The following is an 18,605-nucleotide window of genomic DNA, read 5'->3' as shown; positions in this document are numbered from 1 at the left end:
TCTGCTGTATTAATAAAAAAATCCACCGAACCTTAAAACGAGACCACCCAGACCCGGCTCGTCGAGGGAGACGACGCTCTCACCTGACCCGCGTCCTTCCGGTCTGTTGGCAACAAACACGCACTCGCGGCACGCACGGCCATCGAGGATTAAAATTCAAGCAACGAGAGTAAAGTGAAATTCCGAGGTAGCGTGAGGGTCCCTCGCTCCGTTCTCCACTATGGATCTTTATATTCTCACGGATGCAAAAAATATTTGGCGTCTCTATTTTTAAGAAAAAGAAAATACGGGGTATTCTTCGTACATATACAATTAAAAAAAAATACACTCGTGCAGATGTACAAAGATATCACGCGGTAAATTTCTTAATTCCTCGTACGTGGATAATCACCCAGCGGTCGTCACGTTGCGTGCCGCTTTTCGTGGCCCACGATATTACGATCGCACCTCCGTGCACGGCTATATTGCCGTATGTTAAATCCTAACAACCATAAATTGGGCAACAAAAACTCTCCTCGCGGCGGGCGCGACGGTAAGACAAAGGATTAGGACCTCCAATTTCGTGGCAGGATATAACGCCATAAAGTCATAACGCGTGTCGGCTCTCTTTCTTTTATTTTCGCCCTCGGTCTCTCTCTCTCTCTCGTTTTCTCTTTCTCTCTCTCTCTCTCTCTCTCTCTGCATCACTCTTCTTCCTCTTCCTTCCTCCTCCCGTTTGCAAGTGCCATCGGTGTATTCCACTTGAGTCGTATTTACCACGCCGCGCGTCGATGGGGCAGATGCAGCCGAGCCAAGTTTACATGACTCGGCCGTATAACAACGGTGCTATATCATTTGACGAGAAATATGGGACCTCGCGCGCCTGTAACGTACGTAATTCAACGCGGGGGATATACCGCGAGCAAATCTGCCGCGTCACGTCTCCAAATTGTTTCGATTCGAGAAGCACGCGAATATAAATATCGAGCCGGCGTATTTCAAGGAGAGAGATCTATCATTTAGCGACAATTCGCTCTTTCGTGGCAACACACATGCGCAATCTGTATCGCGACTTGTTTTCGTCATCGCGATACTCGAAGCACGAGAGAAACGCCATCCCCGTGTGACCCGTATAATAATTTATGTAATTACCCAACGAGAATATCCGATGGATTAATGATCCGTAACGCTACAAATACTTGGATGAAATTAATATTCATGAAATTCCACGATCGCACGCGCTTCGTGAAATCTCGCTCGATCTCCGCGATCTCTCCTGTGTGTGTCCGAGCGGGCAATACGAGAATAACAATAACAGGAATGATATTAATAAATAACAGCGGTTAAACCATGAACGAGAGAAAGAGAGAGAGAGCCGAGATCGATAACCCTGCGTCCGAGCATTACCATAAATTTAAATGTCCACGCTCTGCCTCCTTCTTCCTCTCGCTTCCTGACCTCTCTTTTCCCGATTTCTCTCCCTCTTTTTATCTCTCTCCCGCGCGCGAGCATTTCCCCATGACTGCCGCCCTTTTTACGGCTTACTTTATGGCAAAGACTCAATTTGGCCGCGGCGGTTGCTGCGCGTTCTCCGGTGACTAATATACCGGGATGCGCCGCGTGGGGTGCAACGCGGTGATGCATCGCCACGTATGCCTTCTTCTCCCTTAGGAGATGGGGGCCCCTCTACGGGACACCTTCGTTTCCAACGCGCGGGTACGCGTTTTTACGAATGGCTTCCCTTATTGAGCATAGGCGGCTCTCTCTCCCTCCCTCTTTATCTTTCTCAACGCGCTGCTCCACACAAGAGATCGTTTAATATTCCCGACTCCCTTAACGATCGTGAAACCGTACATATGTACAGTGTACATCGCAAAATATATTACTATTATTTTCTAATAATAAATCTAGAAAATTGAAAAAATGTTAATGTAAATAAGAGTAATTTTTAGAAGGATCGATTTCAAACGAGAATATAATTTTGGCCTCAAAGGGAATAAATACATTGGAATGAGATATTCACGCTGCGCGTCAATTACCCGCTTTGTATATTCAATGTTATTTTCGATAATCATATTTCATCACTCTCTCTTTCATTCACTTTTTGTCATGTTGCTCTCATAGTTTGCGAGCGCGCACTTACGAATGGGCCCTTCACGAGTACACGGGTTTGCGGGGGTACCTCACCACGGGCACCACGTTGGGCCCCGTCTTCCTCACCGTGGGGCATCGGAGCCGCGCTAACTTACGCCGGATTACGAATACTATTTCATTGGAACGCGAGGAGATCCCTCGGAGGGGCCTCGGTCACAATACGAGGGACCTCTTGTGCGTCGAGCGGATATCGCGTAGTATGCAAAATATCGCGTCGTTTCCTATGATATACAACGATGTGAGGATAGTTGTTTATCGATGTGAAGCCGATTTATTATACGGTAAATCCTCGTTATAAATTATTCCGTAACGAAGATTGTAAAATAACTTTAAAGAGAGACTAAATAATGTAACCGGTAAAATATATATATAGTCTCTGAGTTAATAATTTCAACTTATTTTATATTATTAAAGAGAGAGAAAAAGAATATTAATAATGACGATAGAAATATATTTATGACCGATACTTGTATCTTTGTTATGATATAATCTTTGAGTTTTAGCACCCGTATGTAGATCATAAACATAGAGAGATAGTATCAATGAATTAAACGCACCGCGTCCGTGTAATCCTAACTTGTTGCGGTAGCGTTATTACGATCTCGACTTCCGGCTAACTTACTCACCGCAGACCGCGAAGAAGTCGAGCGCGGAAAGTTAATGACAAACCGCGTATCCTGAAACCGGTTGCCGGCGAACTCTCGATGAAAATTATCCGTCAAGATAGAACCGATGGAATCATCATTGACGAAGACACGGTGCCATTGTCTAGGAGTTTCTCCGCTCCCAAGAAGCGATGAAGCTACCTGCGAATACGCGAGCAAATACGTAAGGACAAACTTCCAGCTGCGCTGGAATGTCGAATTTCCTTTTGGTAGCATCCCTTTGCTCGACACTCCCGTCGAGCGAGCTCGACGGGAAGCACATCCGTGTGACTTCTAATGTTGTATCGAGGACGACACAAATGTCCCATCTATCGACTTAATTATAATACATTGTAATCCTTTTCTCGATTCAACTTGAAAAAATTTGAAGAGGAAACGACTATTTGTAACTACTTATGATTTTGTGACGGAAAACATTATTTAATAATATTTTATTAATTATTAATTTATTAATAATTTATAATTAGTTATCTTTTTCTTTTTTTTAAATAATGAAATAATGAAATAATAAACAATAATTGTTTAAAAATAGCAAGAATGTAAAAAAAATTTTTTATAGCATTAGAGTGCATTATAAAATTAAGGAGAAACAAGATGAATGATAGGTGTATCGATAAAAAAAAGAAATATATATATTTATTATTAGTGACTAATCACACATAGATTGCAGGAATCCGGTATTTGACTGGCTCGTGTCGTCTCGACGGCAAAAAGTAATATTCCAATGAGCGAAATAATCTGGAGTACAAAATAGTGGGCCGAGATAAGCCGACGAGGAAGAGGCAGACCGCGGATGCGCGCGCGCTCGCACACTTATCTGGCACTAAAGATGTTTACACAGCGCACTCCGCGCCGTCGCTATCACTTCCCTACCCCACCCATCCCCTTTCCCGCTCCTCCCTCCTCCAAAAGAACGGGGCACTCTAATTGATTTGTGGCTCCGGCGCTATCGGTGCTCGTAACTTAAATTAAATTACAACGAGCAATCGCGCCCGCCGACTCGTCGAAAAGTTATGCCTCGACACCGCAATGCCACTCTCTCGCCTCATCTCGACTTCGCCTTCAACGACGGAGATTACTTCCTCGCGGGACAATGCTCATCTTGTTACAGAGCACGAATGTATATTCGGATATACATGTATTATTTAGCTACCGCGATGTTGACGACAATATTTTAAATCGGGTCCTCCGACGTCGAGAGCTCCTCGGGGCGGATGGATACATATATCGAAGGCGATAAAAGTGATTTGATACCGAGGAAAAGGTCTAAGCAAAAACTCATTCGACGAATTTAGGGGGAATCGACAAGGTGACAATGTCAAGGATAACGGTATCTAAATGATCTTAATATATTATGATAAGACAAGACCTAAAGAGAAAAAGCGAATAGAAGCTATAGATTGATTCTTAAAATTTCTTTTTTAAGCTTTCAAAGAAATACTAGACAAGGATATATATTATCCAACACGCGATGGCTGATAAAGCATATAATTTGATGAAAACTGACAAGGGATTATTGGAAAATTATCGTAGCGCATATTCGGACAGAAATGAATACGAATTGTAAATGAATTGATGTCAAATTGACTCATATATCATTTAATTTTCCTTCTCGACAGTTCTACTTCTTCTGACAGCTAATCAATGTCACTCGTATAAAAGTGCGAATTAAGTTCAATTACAATGTTCTTACGCCGCGAAATCTTGTAATTGGTCCGTTGTCGGTGGCAATTTTAACGATGTTCGTTATATTGCTTAAACTTTGCCATAATTTGTGATAAGTCATAATCATTTCAAATATTTTAAAAAGGGTACAAGTAATATTGCTGAAAATCAATATCAAGCGAGGCGAGAATTATCGAGTCAAATTTATGATGGTACAACCACATAATCGCTTGTAATTCCTTTATCTACGGTTTTGTGGCTCTAATGAAATGTCTTTGAGTACACCGTCAAGTAGCTTTCACAAATAAGATAATAAATTATAGCCAATTTCGGCCAGTTTTACAATGAGAGACCACGAGCCAGACCAGGAATTTGGTTGGCTCTCTCTCTCTCTCTCGAATATTTGTTGTACAAGTCTCTAGAATATCTGTTGTACGAGTAGATACAAAACTATCAGATGCGACCACAAAAGTAGATACCGGATATGCCTTGTTCATTCACAATCAGACCCTATCTTATCGGGCTAACCAGAAAAGCAACCCTCGTAGGCCGCCAGGACACGTTCCAGTCAAAGTTTTCTCTTCTTCGCCCTCCGTTTCTTGCTCGTCGTTTCTCGAAATTTCGTGATTTAAAGTTACGAAGTTGTAACGGGCCACGAAGATGCAAAGTGGGAAGATAGATCCGTGCAATGCTGACCGTTTCTAAGGCAGAATGTCAAGACGTTCATTGTTGAAAATGAACCCTCGGAAAAAATAAAAAAATCATTTCTTCGAAGATTTGCGAGTATTGCTTCAAGGTCTCGGCTACGAATCAGCCCTGTGTGTCTGTTTCTTTCTGATCCTCGTTCTTTCGCTCGCTTGTTAAAGTCAAAAATCACGTGACACGTTCATCGTCGAATATCGATGCTTCGTTGATGCTTCGATTTAACGAAGCAATTATCCGCTTCGATAGACCGCTTCGGAGAAATGTCGGCGACTCCGATCGCGGAGTAGTAAAAAGCTTCCAATTAATGAGACCGTAAAGATTTTAAACGCTTTTCAGATATACGCTTTCGAGATTTTATCACTCGAGATTAAATCAGTCCTCTTTTTGTTCTTGTACGGAAAATCGTGAAAACATTTTTCACGAGTATATTCTTTACGACTCTAATTCTTCTGGGCCAACTCGACGGCACCGTGAGAATGGTATTCGTAGGTGTACGTGTTGACGCCGTCGTTCATTCACGCTCCATACCTTTCATTGATGCCGCGAGTCCGGAACACAGTCGGAGCGAACAAACGCGGCTCCTCCAAAGGAGAAACTATGCGGTCCGGATAGCGTAACAAGGGAGGTCTGCGCATAAACTACTCCCTCCGCGACTCCCGTAAGACCCGCGTGCTCAAAAACTCCGGATCGCGTCTCGGGAATGTGTGAAACCGGTAGAGATGGAAGGAAGGAAAGAGATTGACCGACCGCTCGAGCGATCCCAAAGGGATCACGCCCGATGACACTTTGCGACGGAATATAATCCAATTTTATGTCTTGTATTCAACTACAGTAGCTGTTTATAATTAAGCATTTAATTTTATTTATTAGTCGGCGAAAAAATGCATTTATAAATGTGCTTATAAATCTCAAACATTGAGAGAAGCGTTTCTTTTTCTTTCTTTTTTTTTTTTAGTAGAGTCGCAAGATTAATCTTTGCTTCGGAGAGAGGACGACCGAGAAGGAACGGTGGCTGTCCGAAATATTTCGAGGACGCGAGACATCCCCAAGAATGTCGCCGCGACACCTGGACCTCTCCCTTCGTCTCCTCCGTCGTTGCATCCGGTGCAAAATGCGAATGCTGCGGCGAGACGCGTTACGTCAGCCGTGGCTGCGATTTATCACCGTCGCCGCTCGATTCGGCCATTCGCCGGCCATCCGCCGCGCCGTTAGAAAGCCGTCATTATTTGAGAATAATCTAAAACCGATGGTGATTAGTGGAGGAGATCCGCCGCGCCGGCGGCGTCACCTGCGCGATCAGCCTCTCGTTTATATCGAGGCCGCAGCGGCGATTCCGGACAGACGGGACGGTCGATTTCAACTATCCATCATCGCTCGTCCTCTACTAAATGACTCTTCGCCTAGTATCGTCGGATGCTGACTTCTGTTTCGACATCCCGTTCGTCCGTTAACGTATATCCAAAACACGAAGGCAGATTTGCACTTCATCTGTGCCGAAGTGCGGAGAAATTTATCGCGCGGAATTTTTATTACGATTAATTAACAAATTATAGAGATTATGGAAAACGCTTGGTCACATGGGAAGGAAAAGAAGACGAAAGTTTTTATTAGTTCGAAACTTCTGAGTAGTTCCTTTTTAATATTTTTTGACACAAGACATAATTATAGGAAATAGTTGTGTACTGTAAAATGAAATATATCGAGAGAAGGGTGTCAAAACCGACAATTTACATTTAGGGAAATCTTTATTAAGCCAAACCTTTTTTTATTTAGGAGATCCCTATGTCGGTTTTACCGATATACTTTTCTTTTTATGGATTTGCTACGACTTTTATGAATGCACACATTAGAATCGTCGCTTATTCTTTCGAAGGTTAGTCACAGACAGTAGGTCGTTACAGTGACTTCACCAAGAAAGATTGTTAGAATTTGCACCTTCATTTTTCCGTGAAAAAGTATCAAGGGGATAAAAGGTTCGAGGCAGGTAAAAGGCTAAGATATTCACAAAGAGCAACGTTAATTATCGCGTGTCACAGCCAAGGTCTCGATTATCCCTCGGTTAGTTATACTTCGTTTTCCCCAGTTTGTATTTTGTCGACATTTTCTTGTTGACATGTACTGCTCCCTTGTAAAAAATTCGGAGTGCCCTTGTGGGGCAAAATACGGTTTTTTACTCTAGCCCCTCCGCCTGACCTCAAAAAAAAAAGAAGCTTGTTACAACATACTCTGTGATTTGTACGTTTATAATGCGCATCCATTCTATTATATTTATTATATAATACATTCATTCCATTATATAATACACCCATTCTATTATAAACTGAAAAAGAATACTGCTATTGAACATGCATTTCTTGAAACCTTAGTCCCGTTATCTTAGTCCCGTTACTTTTTAAACAATGAACTTTCTTTTCTTTTCTTTACGTAAAAATATTCTTTCGTATTAAACGGAACACATGCATTTAACCAAACTGAAAATAAAGCTTATTCGACAAAAGCTCGATTTTTTAGGAGCAGCAATAAATCTTTTACGTAAAGATGTGTTTCCGTTATTGTATGTGCTTTGTAAGGATTTTAAACTTCTCATATATAACTAACGTAAGATGGCGGAAACTGCAAGCGCAAGTCTACGCTCATTATTTCTGCTATTTTAAAAATACATATCAGAAATTATGAAAATCCAAAGAGTTTTAATATAAAAATATAAAGCTGATTTTTTTATATAGTTGTTTTTGTTTAAATTATTTAGTTTTTTGAATTTTAAAAGTAAATCATAATTACTATAAGTTAAAAATTTTTAAATTTAAATAATCACAATTCTATTAAAAAAATACACATTTTTCTCTCTCTCCTTTATATATATATATTTTTATTAATATACAAAGTAAGAAAATATATTGGATATTTGACATCCTGTGTAATCTATTATATTACACAGCAATCTCATTCTCAAATATATTTATGACGAATATGTAAATAGCCTACTTATAGCGATTTATAGCGAATGTCTGATTAATTTGTAATCGATTGTCAATTCAAACAATTTTTGGAAAGAGGATTTTGCGCGACTCATCGTATATATGAGAAAAATGTCGGCCCCGGTCGAATCGTGCAAGACACAGCGGCACGGTGATCCTCCAGGGTCGCGCGATTTCGTCGAACAATTTATTAGCCATTATCTGAGACAATGCCGGCTACCTGGGCGCCAAAGGACGCGTATGCAGTTTAAAGCGTGCGACTTCTCTACTGCCGCGAGAGACGATGTACGGGGGTGCACTCTTCTGCCGCTGTGCGAGAGGAAGCCGGCCAAGGATGGCATAGGTGGACCACGCATATACGCACCTTCACTCCTCTTCTTCGACGTAGCCGAGGCGAGCAAAGCGGACAAAGAGAGAGAGAAAGAGAGAGAGAGGAAGAGAGAGAGGGAGGACGAGCGGAGGAGAAGTGGAAGAAAAAGTCGCCTAATTGATGCTTCGTCTTTGTTTTGGTTAATTCCAACATGGTTCGGCCATTAAAACGTCCCGCTATATCGGCGGGCCCGATCTCCGGTGCGAGATAAATGATGACACCCGCTCCAGGGGTACCATACTTACCACCACCACTACCACCGTCACCCACTACTACCACCATCATCGTCGCCACTACCATTTCTCGGATCAGCGCTGGTGTATACGGCTGGTTTTCTACGGTCACTATAAATGCCCGTTCTCTCTCGGGGCCCATCGGACCCGCCGCGCTCCCGAAGGACACCCGATAATCGTAAGCGGAGGTTCTGAACGAGTTTCTTGAAATCGCGCTCGATTTCACGCTTCTCGGACGATGAAGGCCCGTTTAAGAAAGCGTAGATATCACTCAATCGCCGCGTTTAAAACATGAACTTGTATGTACCAACATCCTTAAACCAACTACGTCATGATAATATCCTTAAGGTACAGTCGGGAATCTCAGGTCCGTTATTATTATGTCACAGAATCGAAGAATTTTAAGAATATACTCTTGTTTAAAATGCATACATACACAAGCTCATCGTGTTCTGATGCACGATACGTCACGTTTAATCTCTGTTAGCTTACAACGTGTATCAACTACTTGAGAATGATAGTTAATATCGGGGGAAAGTGACGATTTATGCGAAAAAACGCAAAGTACGAGCTGTCTTTGCTTAGAATCGTGTCTAAGCAAAGACAGCTCGTACTTTGCGTTTTTTTAAAAATCATACTCGAGACATCGCAAGTTTAAATCCGAGAGAACCAACGGGATCCTCTTCGAAAGCGCGCGCGCACGCGATGTAAAGCCCGCCGAGGTCGTCGCACGGCGGTCCAAGTGGCAGGAATAAGGTCAAACGACTTCGGCGCGACTTCGAACGTAGATATCATATCGGACGGGGAACGCCGAGAGTGTATAAATTTGTAAAGCCGGGAGCCTGACCACTCAACGCCGAGTGGCATTAACGGCCGGCGATCGCCACTAAAACACTAAAGTATTAATGTAAAACACATTCTGATAGAGATATTCTTTCGTCCTGTGTTTCGTTCTCGCGTCTCGCGTGGCCTCCTCCTCGGTCGGCGCCGATTTCTGCGCGCTATCGCGACATGACAACTCCGTCCTGCTGTTTCGGATCTCGATTTCGACGAAGCGGCGAGAAAATGTTCGTATCATCGCGTACTGAAACTATGCTCCTTCACGCAAAGCGAGAAAGAAATTTTCGCCTGGGATACGATAAGCTTAATGGATAGTTGTGTAATGTTACAAGCACAGGTTTTAAGCACAAAGTTCCTTGTTTCATCTAAAGTTCTCAATCTGTTCTACGTGTGTTTAGACATTTTCTCTTTTTCTTTTCGTTTCAACAATGTTTCCTAAGCTTTCGTAATAGCGAGTCAGGATGAGCAGACTTCTCAAAAGTGTCGCAAAATCCTTTAGCACGCTCCTTTCGAAATCGTCGCCTTTATTCTCGTGAATATAAATATTGCCTCAAAGCCATATCTTAGAATCATTATCTTGTCACTTTGCACCGACCGAAAGATCCTACGATAAATTGAATGGCTGTTTACGAGATGCTACGAGTCAATTTGCGAAGTGATGGAATAAGCGAATAGTTGTCATTTGCTGAAGAGTTTAGCTAAATGTCATCTGGTAAAAATACAAAAACACGAAAACATTCACTTTTAAAACCGATAAACATAATAATGTCCGCGCTGTTGAATTCCGCGCAAAGGGCGAGTCGTAGATTGAATACATCGCGATCATTAAATTGTCGTCACCAGCATTATCTGTCGACGACTTTGGCTGGCAGAGGGGGACAAAGGTGACACCTTTGGGAAGGAGGGTGAGAACGCCTGTTAAATAGAAGAAATCGCGCGGTTGCGAGGCGACGAGCGGCGATTTAATTAAATTAACGCTTAACGCGAGATTAACAAAGGTGCGAGGAGAGATTCGAGATGCATAATGAATGACCTCTCCCCTCAAGAACCTATTCGAGATTCTTTGGGTGGTCCGTCGTCGATTCCGTTCGGAGTCGGGCCTCGTTACTGGCCCCGGCGACACATTTTATTGCCAGTTTTCGTCCGGATGATTATTTAGCGCTTTACGAGGGCCGGCTGCGCCGAGGCACATCCGGTCGTACGAATTCCCGAAATCCCTCTAGAACGTCGACGTTTAAAAATCGAGATGCTTATCGAATCGAATTACGACAAGATTATTTTCCGTTCAAATTCTTGCGAAAACTTGAAGCGATTCGAAGACGACTCGTCAACGGCAACTACCGATACTCTTTTCATATACATGTTCCTGTATTCGTTTATCAAAACCTTCCCCATTCTACCTAGTTGGCTTTATTGTTTCGATAATGTTCGCGAGCGGTTACAAATTTAATAAATCTCCGGGCATTTTAATGCTGGAGAAGAGGAGAGGGTCCAGTGTGTCGTCCGATGATAAAGCGACTAGATCCTCGAAAAGATAACGGACGTAATTAAATTCAACTTGATTTTATTGCCTTGGACGCAGGACGTCGTTTATGCGGCTTTTATGCCTTACGAGCAAATTCTCAAACTACGCTTTGATAGTGCCCTGAGATGAGTATTATATGTCAGCTACGGCGTTCTTCGACACTTTATCGCCGCAATTCCGATGTACAAGTCTTTAGTCAAAAAGGTACCCGGGTCTTTATTCATGTCAATGACGATTAATCTTCTAACGATTGTTTCATCGCACACAAATATATTTTAAATAATTAATTTAGCTTTAGAAGTTAATCGAGGTTTTATCGATTTTATCATTCATTTATACTACACAGAATATTCAGCTAAAATGTTAATTTTTCATCCATATCGCGCTTGACCGTGTCGCATATTAAGTTTGATCGAATTCTACGTAACATAAAATGAATTATATGCGTCAAATATAATATTTTAATGAATCTCTCCATTTATAGAACAAAAATGCTTTATATCTGTCGACATGTGTCAAATGGGAGCTCGATATTCAAATTCATCGAAAAAATTGAGGATTATCGTTAGTCATATTTTGAAGTACTTGAGACAGGCTTTAGCTATATTGATTGTACTCAAAATAACAATATGTCACACGCATGGCTAGTATTTCTATCCAGGAATATTTGATTCGACAAAATAATATATTCAAGACCACATGCGCGAACATGCATAGAAATCTAACAACGCTTTTGCATGCAAAAGGAAGTAATTAAAATTCAGAAATCAGTTTTTTATTATAGAAAAAATTTACGATTGCACAGGAAAAAAGAGAAGGAGGCAGAGAAGCATTTTATAAAGTCACGTCATTGAGTCTAGTCTGAACAATGCTTGGCGAGAAACACGCGGTTGCTCATCCTGTCAAGTATAGAAGAGTACATCATGGATTTATTCTTCTTCTACCTCTTCTATCTCTTGTCTTTTTTTTCCGTACCAGGAGAGACTATTGTCGTTCGAAGCTGTATTCCGGCTAAATCGTTACTTCACCGTTATTACCGGTATCGTTATTGCCGCATATCTTGGATACATCGATTTTTCCTACAGTGCATAATATAGTCCCGTGAAACATGACTCACACTTAGACCGTGATGAATACAGTCGACACTTATCGCGTCACGCCGGATCCTCGTCGATCACCATTATGTTGGCTTCGGTTATTCGACTCGAGGACCATCGAGTCCCGTTGAGAATAGACATAGTCGTCGAATCGGAGAAATCAGTCAGGTAAAAGAAGGTTGCCGGGAGGAATTCGACTTCCGCTTATGCGTGAAATCGTATCTCCGTAGTGCAGTGAAAAAAAAACGACGCTCTTCCCATCCGCGCGATCTAATCGTTTGAAAACGACGACATCTCGCCGACATCCAGCCGCAAGAAACACGAGACCTACTCGTCGCGAAAGGATACGCGCGAATGAGAAACGAAGAGAAAGAAGAAATCGGCGCATGGAGTCTCTGATGCGGTTGTCCTTGATTCATTCAGACCCTTTTTATCTCGAGAATTCGTCCCGGAAAGGACGCACGATTTCTTGGAAGACGAAGGGGTGGCTGGGGGGAGGAGAGGGAAAGGGAGGAGAAAAAACATACAGGAAGATATTTTGACCGGACCGTGAATGTGTGCTGATAGCGACACGAAGAAGACGATGCTCGGACGCATCAATGGGCTCCTTCATTCACCTTCGTTTCCGATGCTATCGCCGAGCGGTTTTCGGGGACTGGAACATCGATCTTGGTCTCCCTAATTATTTCCAAGATGGAGATTCGTGAGGTCTAACCTCTCGGTTCGGTTACTTCGGGGCTATTTTTGACCCTAAAGAGATGTACCTGCTGCTCTTTCGCGGGAGTGTCTCGTCCGGTGGAGAGATAACTGCGTATATGTGTATGTATGCGTGTGTGTCATCGCGCTCTAACGATGGGTACCAAGGTGACTTTATGCGGAACTTTATACGGAGCTCGTTTCTTTTTACAAAGATATATCTGTACATTTGTACATTTAGGTCTTCTAAGCACGGACACTAATGGAACGTCGTATTTCGTCACTGTGTCCAATTTCTATCTCGAAAGTTTTATATATATACACGACCTACAAATTTATATACGTCAAAATATTATTTTTAAACACACGAGAGAGGAACGTTAGGAAGCGTGGCGAGCGACTAAACGCGTCGTCTCATCAGGATTAAGAGATTATCGAGAAAAGTGGCGCAAAAAATCAGTAATGACTGAGAAAGGGAGAGACGCAGCGGAGATCGAAGGGGAGAGAGAGAGAGAGAGAAACGGAGACGAGGCCGTGAAACGACGAGGGTCTCGTCGAGGCTATCCGCGATGATGGAACGTGGCGGAGGAACGCGATGCCGTAGGGGCATGCCGGCCGTAGTTTCGAGGGGGGCCCTTGGCGGGGGGTGGTGACAGCGGAGCCCACGGACCGCGGGGGGCCTCCTCGGAAGGAGCAGGAATTTAAGCACGAATGGCCACGCAACCAGCGGAGAGCCGTCACTTCCAGCGAGCCCGGGCATCCATTACCTCCTGGTGCCCTGCCAACCGCCGCACCGCCACTCGTATCTTATATTAATATATTATTTACCTCGCTCCGTGCCGCTATAACTCGTTGCGCATCGTCGTACTATCTCGCCGAGCGAGCGGAAGAGGAGGACGAAAGATAGAGAGAGAAAGAGAGAAGTCCGAATAAGAATGGCCGTGGTGTGTCACGTGCCTCGCATTGTTCTCATTACTCGACGACGAGGCGGGAGATCGACGATCATCTGGAACCTAAAAGTGTTCCTCAGAGAGATCCTTCGAAGGTGAAGTTTGACCAGATTCTAGAGCGCAAACGATCCCCATCCAACGAGATGTCACCCACATGTGTATATGCGATGTCTCTTTTTCATTTTACATGCGTTGCGTGCGAGAAATATTTTTGTCGCTTAGACTAGATATATTCTAAATATGTGCTATTAAAAATATGACAATTCCACTTTTCTAATATATATATGTGATTCGATATAAGATCTATATATTTCGACTGCATTGAAAAAAGAACGTTTACAGCAATAACTTTAGTCGCCATGTCTCGCTTTCTTGAAACCACCATCGGTCATTTCATGGTGATCGAAGTGTCACGAAAGTCATGATTTTGCATTAAATTCAGATTAATGCGTCCCGCGCGTCTCGCGTGACCGAATCCGCGTGTACCGTGGGTGCAACGCGCGTGACACTAGATGCGACGTGTGCGTATCGATCTCGTACGCGCGCGATACGGCAGGCTTTATGGTATCGCGAGATATCGCGAGGTAGAGGAAGGTGAGCATGAGAGACTACGAGCACGACGTGGCATATTCATTTCTATGCCGGCCTCGTAAAGCCGACTTAATTTAATGTACCGTTTCATCTTCCTCTCTCTCTTTCTCTTTCTCTCTTTCTTTCTGCCCTTTCACCCTCCTCGACATCCCCTGTGTTCTCTCGTTTGTAATAAAATCATAATGCTTCGCGGATTATCCGCAAAAGCGGCTGCGTCGTCTTCTTGTTGCGATTCGGCAAATTTTTATCAATCGATCGATCGAGAGAAAGAGAAAAGATAAAACTCTCTCTTTTATAAATTACAGAAACAAACAACGGGTTCTATCGCGCGAACAAGGATGTGAATCATTTCGATTGAAAACAACCCGTGTTTCTCGAGCACTCGTGGATTAATAACACAGTACGTATCTCCTTATTATCGCTGCCTCTCGCGTAAGCGGCCGCTATATTCATTAAAACGTGTTCGTAATCGCGAGGCGCGGTAAATCATGTATCCCGCGGTCGTTTTGTTTTCCTTTTTTTTCTGCAGTAAACTTACCGTCGAGACCATCGAATCGTCACTACCAACGTAAACACAGCAGGTAGAAGCGCCGTTGGGGCTATCGGTATCAATAATCTCCTCTTCCATCGCCATGCGTGGAACTAAATCGCGACGTTTTGTTTCACGCAGAATCCCTACACTTAGACATTTATGCAGATACGCATTCGCTCTCGCGAAGAGAAAGAGAGAAAGAGAAAAAAATCTTTTTTCTCGGACTCGTACGCGCCTGCGGGACTGCTCCTTCTAATGTCTAATGAATAGCCCTCAATAAATTCATAAGTCGGCCGAAACATGCCCGCGAGATGCAGAACACGCCGTCGATCTGCACGCTCCGCCGAACATATTAATCTTGAGAATATCGTCCGAATGTGACGGTATGCAGCGGAAAGTTAGTGGTATTACTACGCAAGTATAAAAAAAATATAAACGGAAATGGCTCATAAGATATCTGTAAGGATAGCTCGCGGTCCTTCCTTTTCCGCCACTGTGCGAAGTCGTGCAATCTCGGAGGGTAGCAAAGATTTGTCACGCATGTTTCCCAAAGGAAAGAGGAAGAAACGTGAAAATAATAATGTATGAGTTTGCATTTTGCTTCGTATATTTTATTGAAGATATTATTAATCGCATTCACAATTGAGACACATTATTACTTTTATAATAACAGCACGAATTTATTTCCAGCTAGTTACATGAATGGAAATTTTACTCCTATTTTACTATTTTTAACCTTAACCGTTTTTTTAAATTTATGGATTACAAAGATTTTGATAGATTCAATTTACAAAAGCAGTAAAGAAAACTTTTACTTTGTATTTCAAATACACACTAAATGAATAGCCTCGCATTTAAAAGAGAAAACTTTCGGTAAAACTGTAGATTAAATATTTTCAGAAAAGATGGTTTAAATTGCTTAAAATAACAAAAGAATAGATTAAAATTAGACGTAATATTAATATTAATTAGGCGTAATATAGATTGATTAGGTTGAAAATTGAGACGAAAGTGGGAGAAAAATTTTGACTCGTGTCCCGACATTTCTTCATATAAATAAAAAATGTTACATGGATAAAAAAATACATCAAATTTTATTTACGATATTATGCACTCTTATTACGATCTTAAGACGAGCACGGAGAGGAGTTGCAAACGCAGAGAAGCATCGAGCTCGTTACTCCAGCTTCTTTTACGATGAAACTTTTGCGCACACATTCTCTCTCTTTCTCTCTCTCTCTCTTTCTCTGTTTCTCGCTCTGCACATTAAGACAACGCGTCACAGGGGAAGGCTCCGAGAGTTCTGTTATATAAGTAATACATGTCCCCTGACGCCCTCATTGTTGAAATTTTCGGTCGAACGGCGTAAGCGAGATTATTTGAAACAGCCCTTACAGAAGAGAGGAAACATTATTACCTCAAGTTTTCGTCGCAAAGTAACTTTGAGACTTACGATACTTACAGTAGTGGAAACTTGGAATAAAACCGGCATAACAATTCAACTTAAATTTCTAGCAAAAATTGTCATCAGAACAAAAATTCGAGGCAAAAATTGTCATCGCATTATTTTGTCTAAAGTAACTTAATCTGAAATTATTCCAGTCAAAATTTTGCTCTTATTGTTGATATCAAGTATCTTACGTTTATGAATTCCAAAGAATTTCGACGAGTTTAATTTGTATAGGAATTGTAAATAAAGATATGATAATTGAATTTAGTTTCCAATTAAAGGTTTAAGAGAAGAAATTCCGCTTCAAATTATAGATTAAATAATTTAAAAAAAAATTAATTTAACTGTCCAAAATATCAAAGTAGATTATAAATTGAAATCGAAAGTAGGAGAAGAAATTCGACTCGAATATACTTTATATCCTGGATATGATAATCATAAAGAAAACGCAGATCATCGTAAACAAAACACATTGGGAGAAGCATCGTTTCGTAGACACATTCTCTCGATGCGTCCTGTACAGACGTATGCACGAGATGTATCGTCGCAAAACTTCAAACGCTCGTACAAACTGTACAATACAGCGAGCGCGGTACATGTAGATGTACGTTGTAACGCGCGCAAAGGTAAAACTTGTCTGAACTTTGCTCGGAGAAAAGAGGCGAGAGGCTGCTGGCTGCTGTGCGCGCCGGAAACTCCGCTTCGACGGAAACATAACGTCGCGCGGAAACGGAACGTAAGGCAGTTTGTAGGAAGAAATCGTTGGTGATACGCGTGTCGCATTCGCGAGGGAGAGGAAAGGGAGGAAAGAGAGGGCTGAAGCGGAATGAACTTGAAGTCTAAGTTTTGGTCAAAATCTCGTCGTATGAGAAAAGAGAGCAAGAATACATCCTCGCGTACTTTGACTTTTTCTCGGAATACTTTTCGATAAAAGTACTCGCGATAATATATGTCAACAAACCTACTACGTGTATTTATGACACTAATTTAAGGATGCGAATAACGTGTTTGCTCCCTTTAAAATGATTGAAATTATATTAAAATTAATGTTTAATTAAAAATAAGTGATAAATTAAAAATTATATAATAATTATTAAAATGTGTTGGAAGGGTTAATAAACAAAAATCCGTTTAAACAGGCTTTTGCATACATTCGAGGGCCTCTATCTTATTCTTCCGTCGCTAATGTTATCGCGCTATTTGAACTGTTTACGTACGTACCTATCAGAATAATTATCGCACGAGTGATCCTTGCTTCGCGTCGATGGTGATCTACGAACGCCATCGGAGGAGAGAAGGCAACACCTATGATCTCTATCTGATTTATCTGATTAGCGATACTCTCGGAAAGCAAGCGGACGATTTTGCTAATAATAATAATTTTGCGCATAGTTAAGGCTACAACGAGCCGCACCGAGTCGATTCCTCTCCTTTTATTTGCTACTTTACTTGCGAGATACAGTCGCTCCGCTCAAGGAGTTACGATTAACGTTACCCTCAAAATTTTAATTTGCGGTATCCTTGTACGCGCGAGATTTATTCTAATGCCAGTGAATGTGTAATGTATTACTACACGTAGGACTTGCAACTTTTCCACCTGAAAAACTCGTAATTATTTTCTTGAGAACGCAGATGGTGTCGCTCAATCGACCCTCTCGTTTCAATTGGTACAGTGGACGCGTGTGATGAAAGGAAAGGAAAAAAATTTGACGATTTTGTGTCTTAAGCGCTCTCGACACGAACGCCTATAATCGCGCAAATGATCGCCTTAAAAGCCCGCTACAATGTTGAGATCGCATCGCGACATTACGCGGTAATGACCTAATGACACTTTGCACCTTTCGGCGGCTCCTCCGTCCGCTATAATTATTTGCGGCAGCATAGTAGTTTTCTGCACGTAATATTGCGATTTGTCGAGCGGCACTATTGCGCTCGTGTGCGCAATCTGTAGCGAAATATCGCAATGTGTACACACACATATCCGCGTGCTGTTAAAAATCTTTAAATTAATTTTGCGACCTTTTTTCCTCTTAAAATGTAGAGTAATAAGAGGGCGACGTCGCTCGCGTATCATTAATCGCGTAGTGAAAAAGTTCGATTAATATCTCTACGTGAAGAATGATAAATGAAATTTTTCTCCCACTTTCGATCTCAATTTTCAACCTAACATCTATT

At 42.0% G+C, this 18,605-nt stretch overlaps 1 long non-coding RNA gene across 1 annotated transcript in view; it reads right to left on the bottom strand.

The window, feature by feature from the left end:
* The window catches only part of LOC145963033 (uncharacterized), a 269,815-nt gene that overhangs the window by 24,852 nt on the left and 226,358 nt on the right, over positions 1–18,605 (bottom strand). The gene's annotated exons all lie outside the window — the stretch shown is intronic.

Source organism: Camponotus vicinus, unplaced genomic scaffold (assembly GCF_025532165.1).
Source record: "Camponotus vicinus isolate PSW18456_S1 unplaced genomic scaffold, iyCamVici1.0 SCAF_12, whole genome shotgun sequence".
In the NCBI taxonomy this organism is placed as follows: Eukaryota; Metazoa; Arthropoda; class Insecta; order Hymenoptera; family Formicidae; genus Camponotus; species Camponotus vicinus.
The sequence above is the reverse complement of the archived record's forward strand: the minus strand, read 5'-3'. Positions and strand labels throughout refer to the sequence as shown.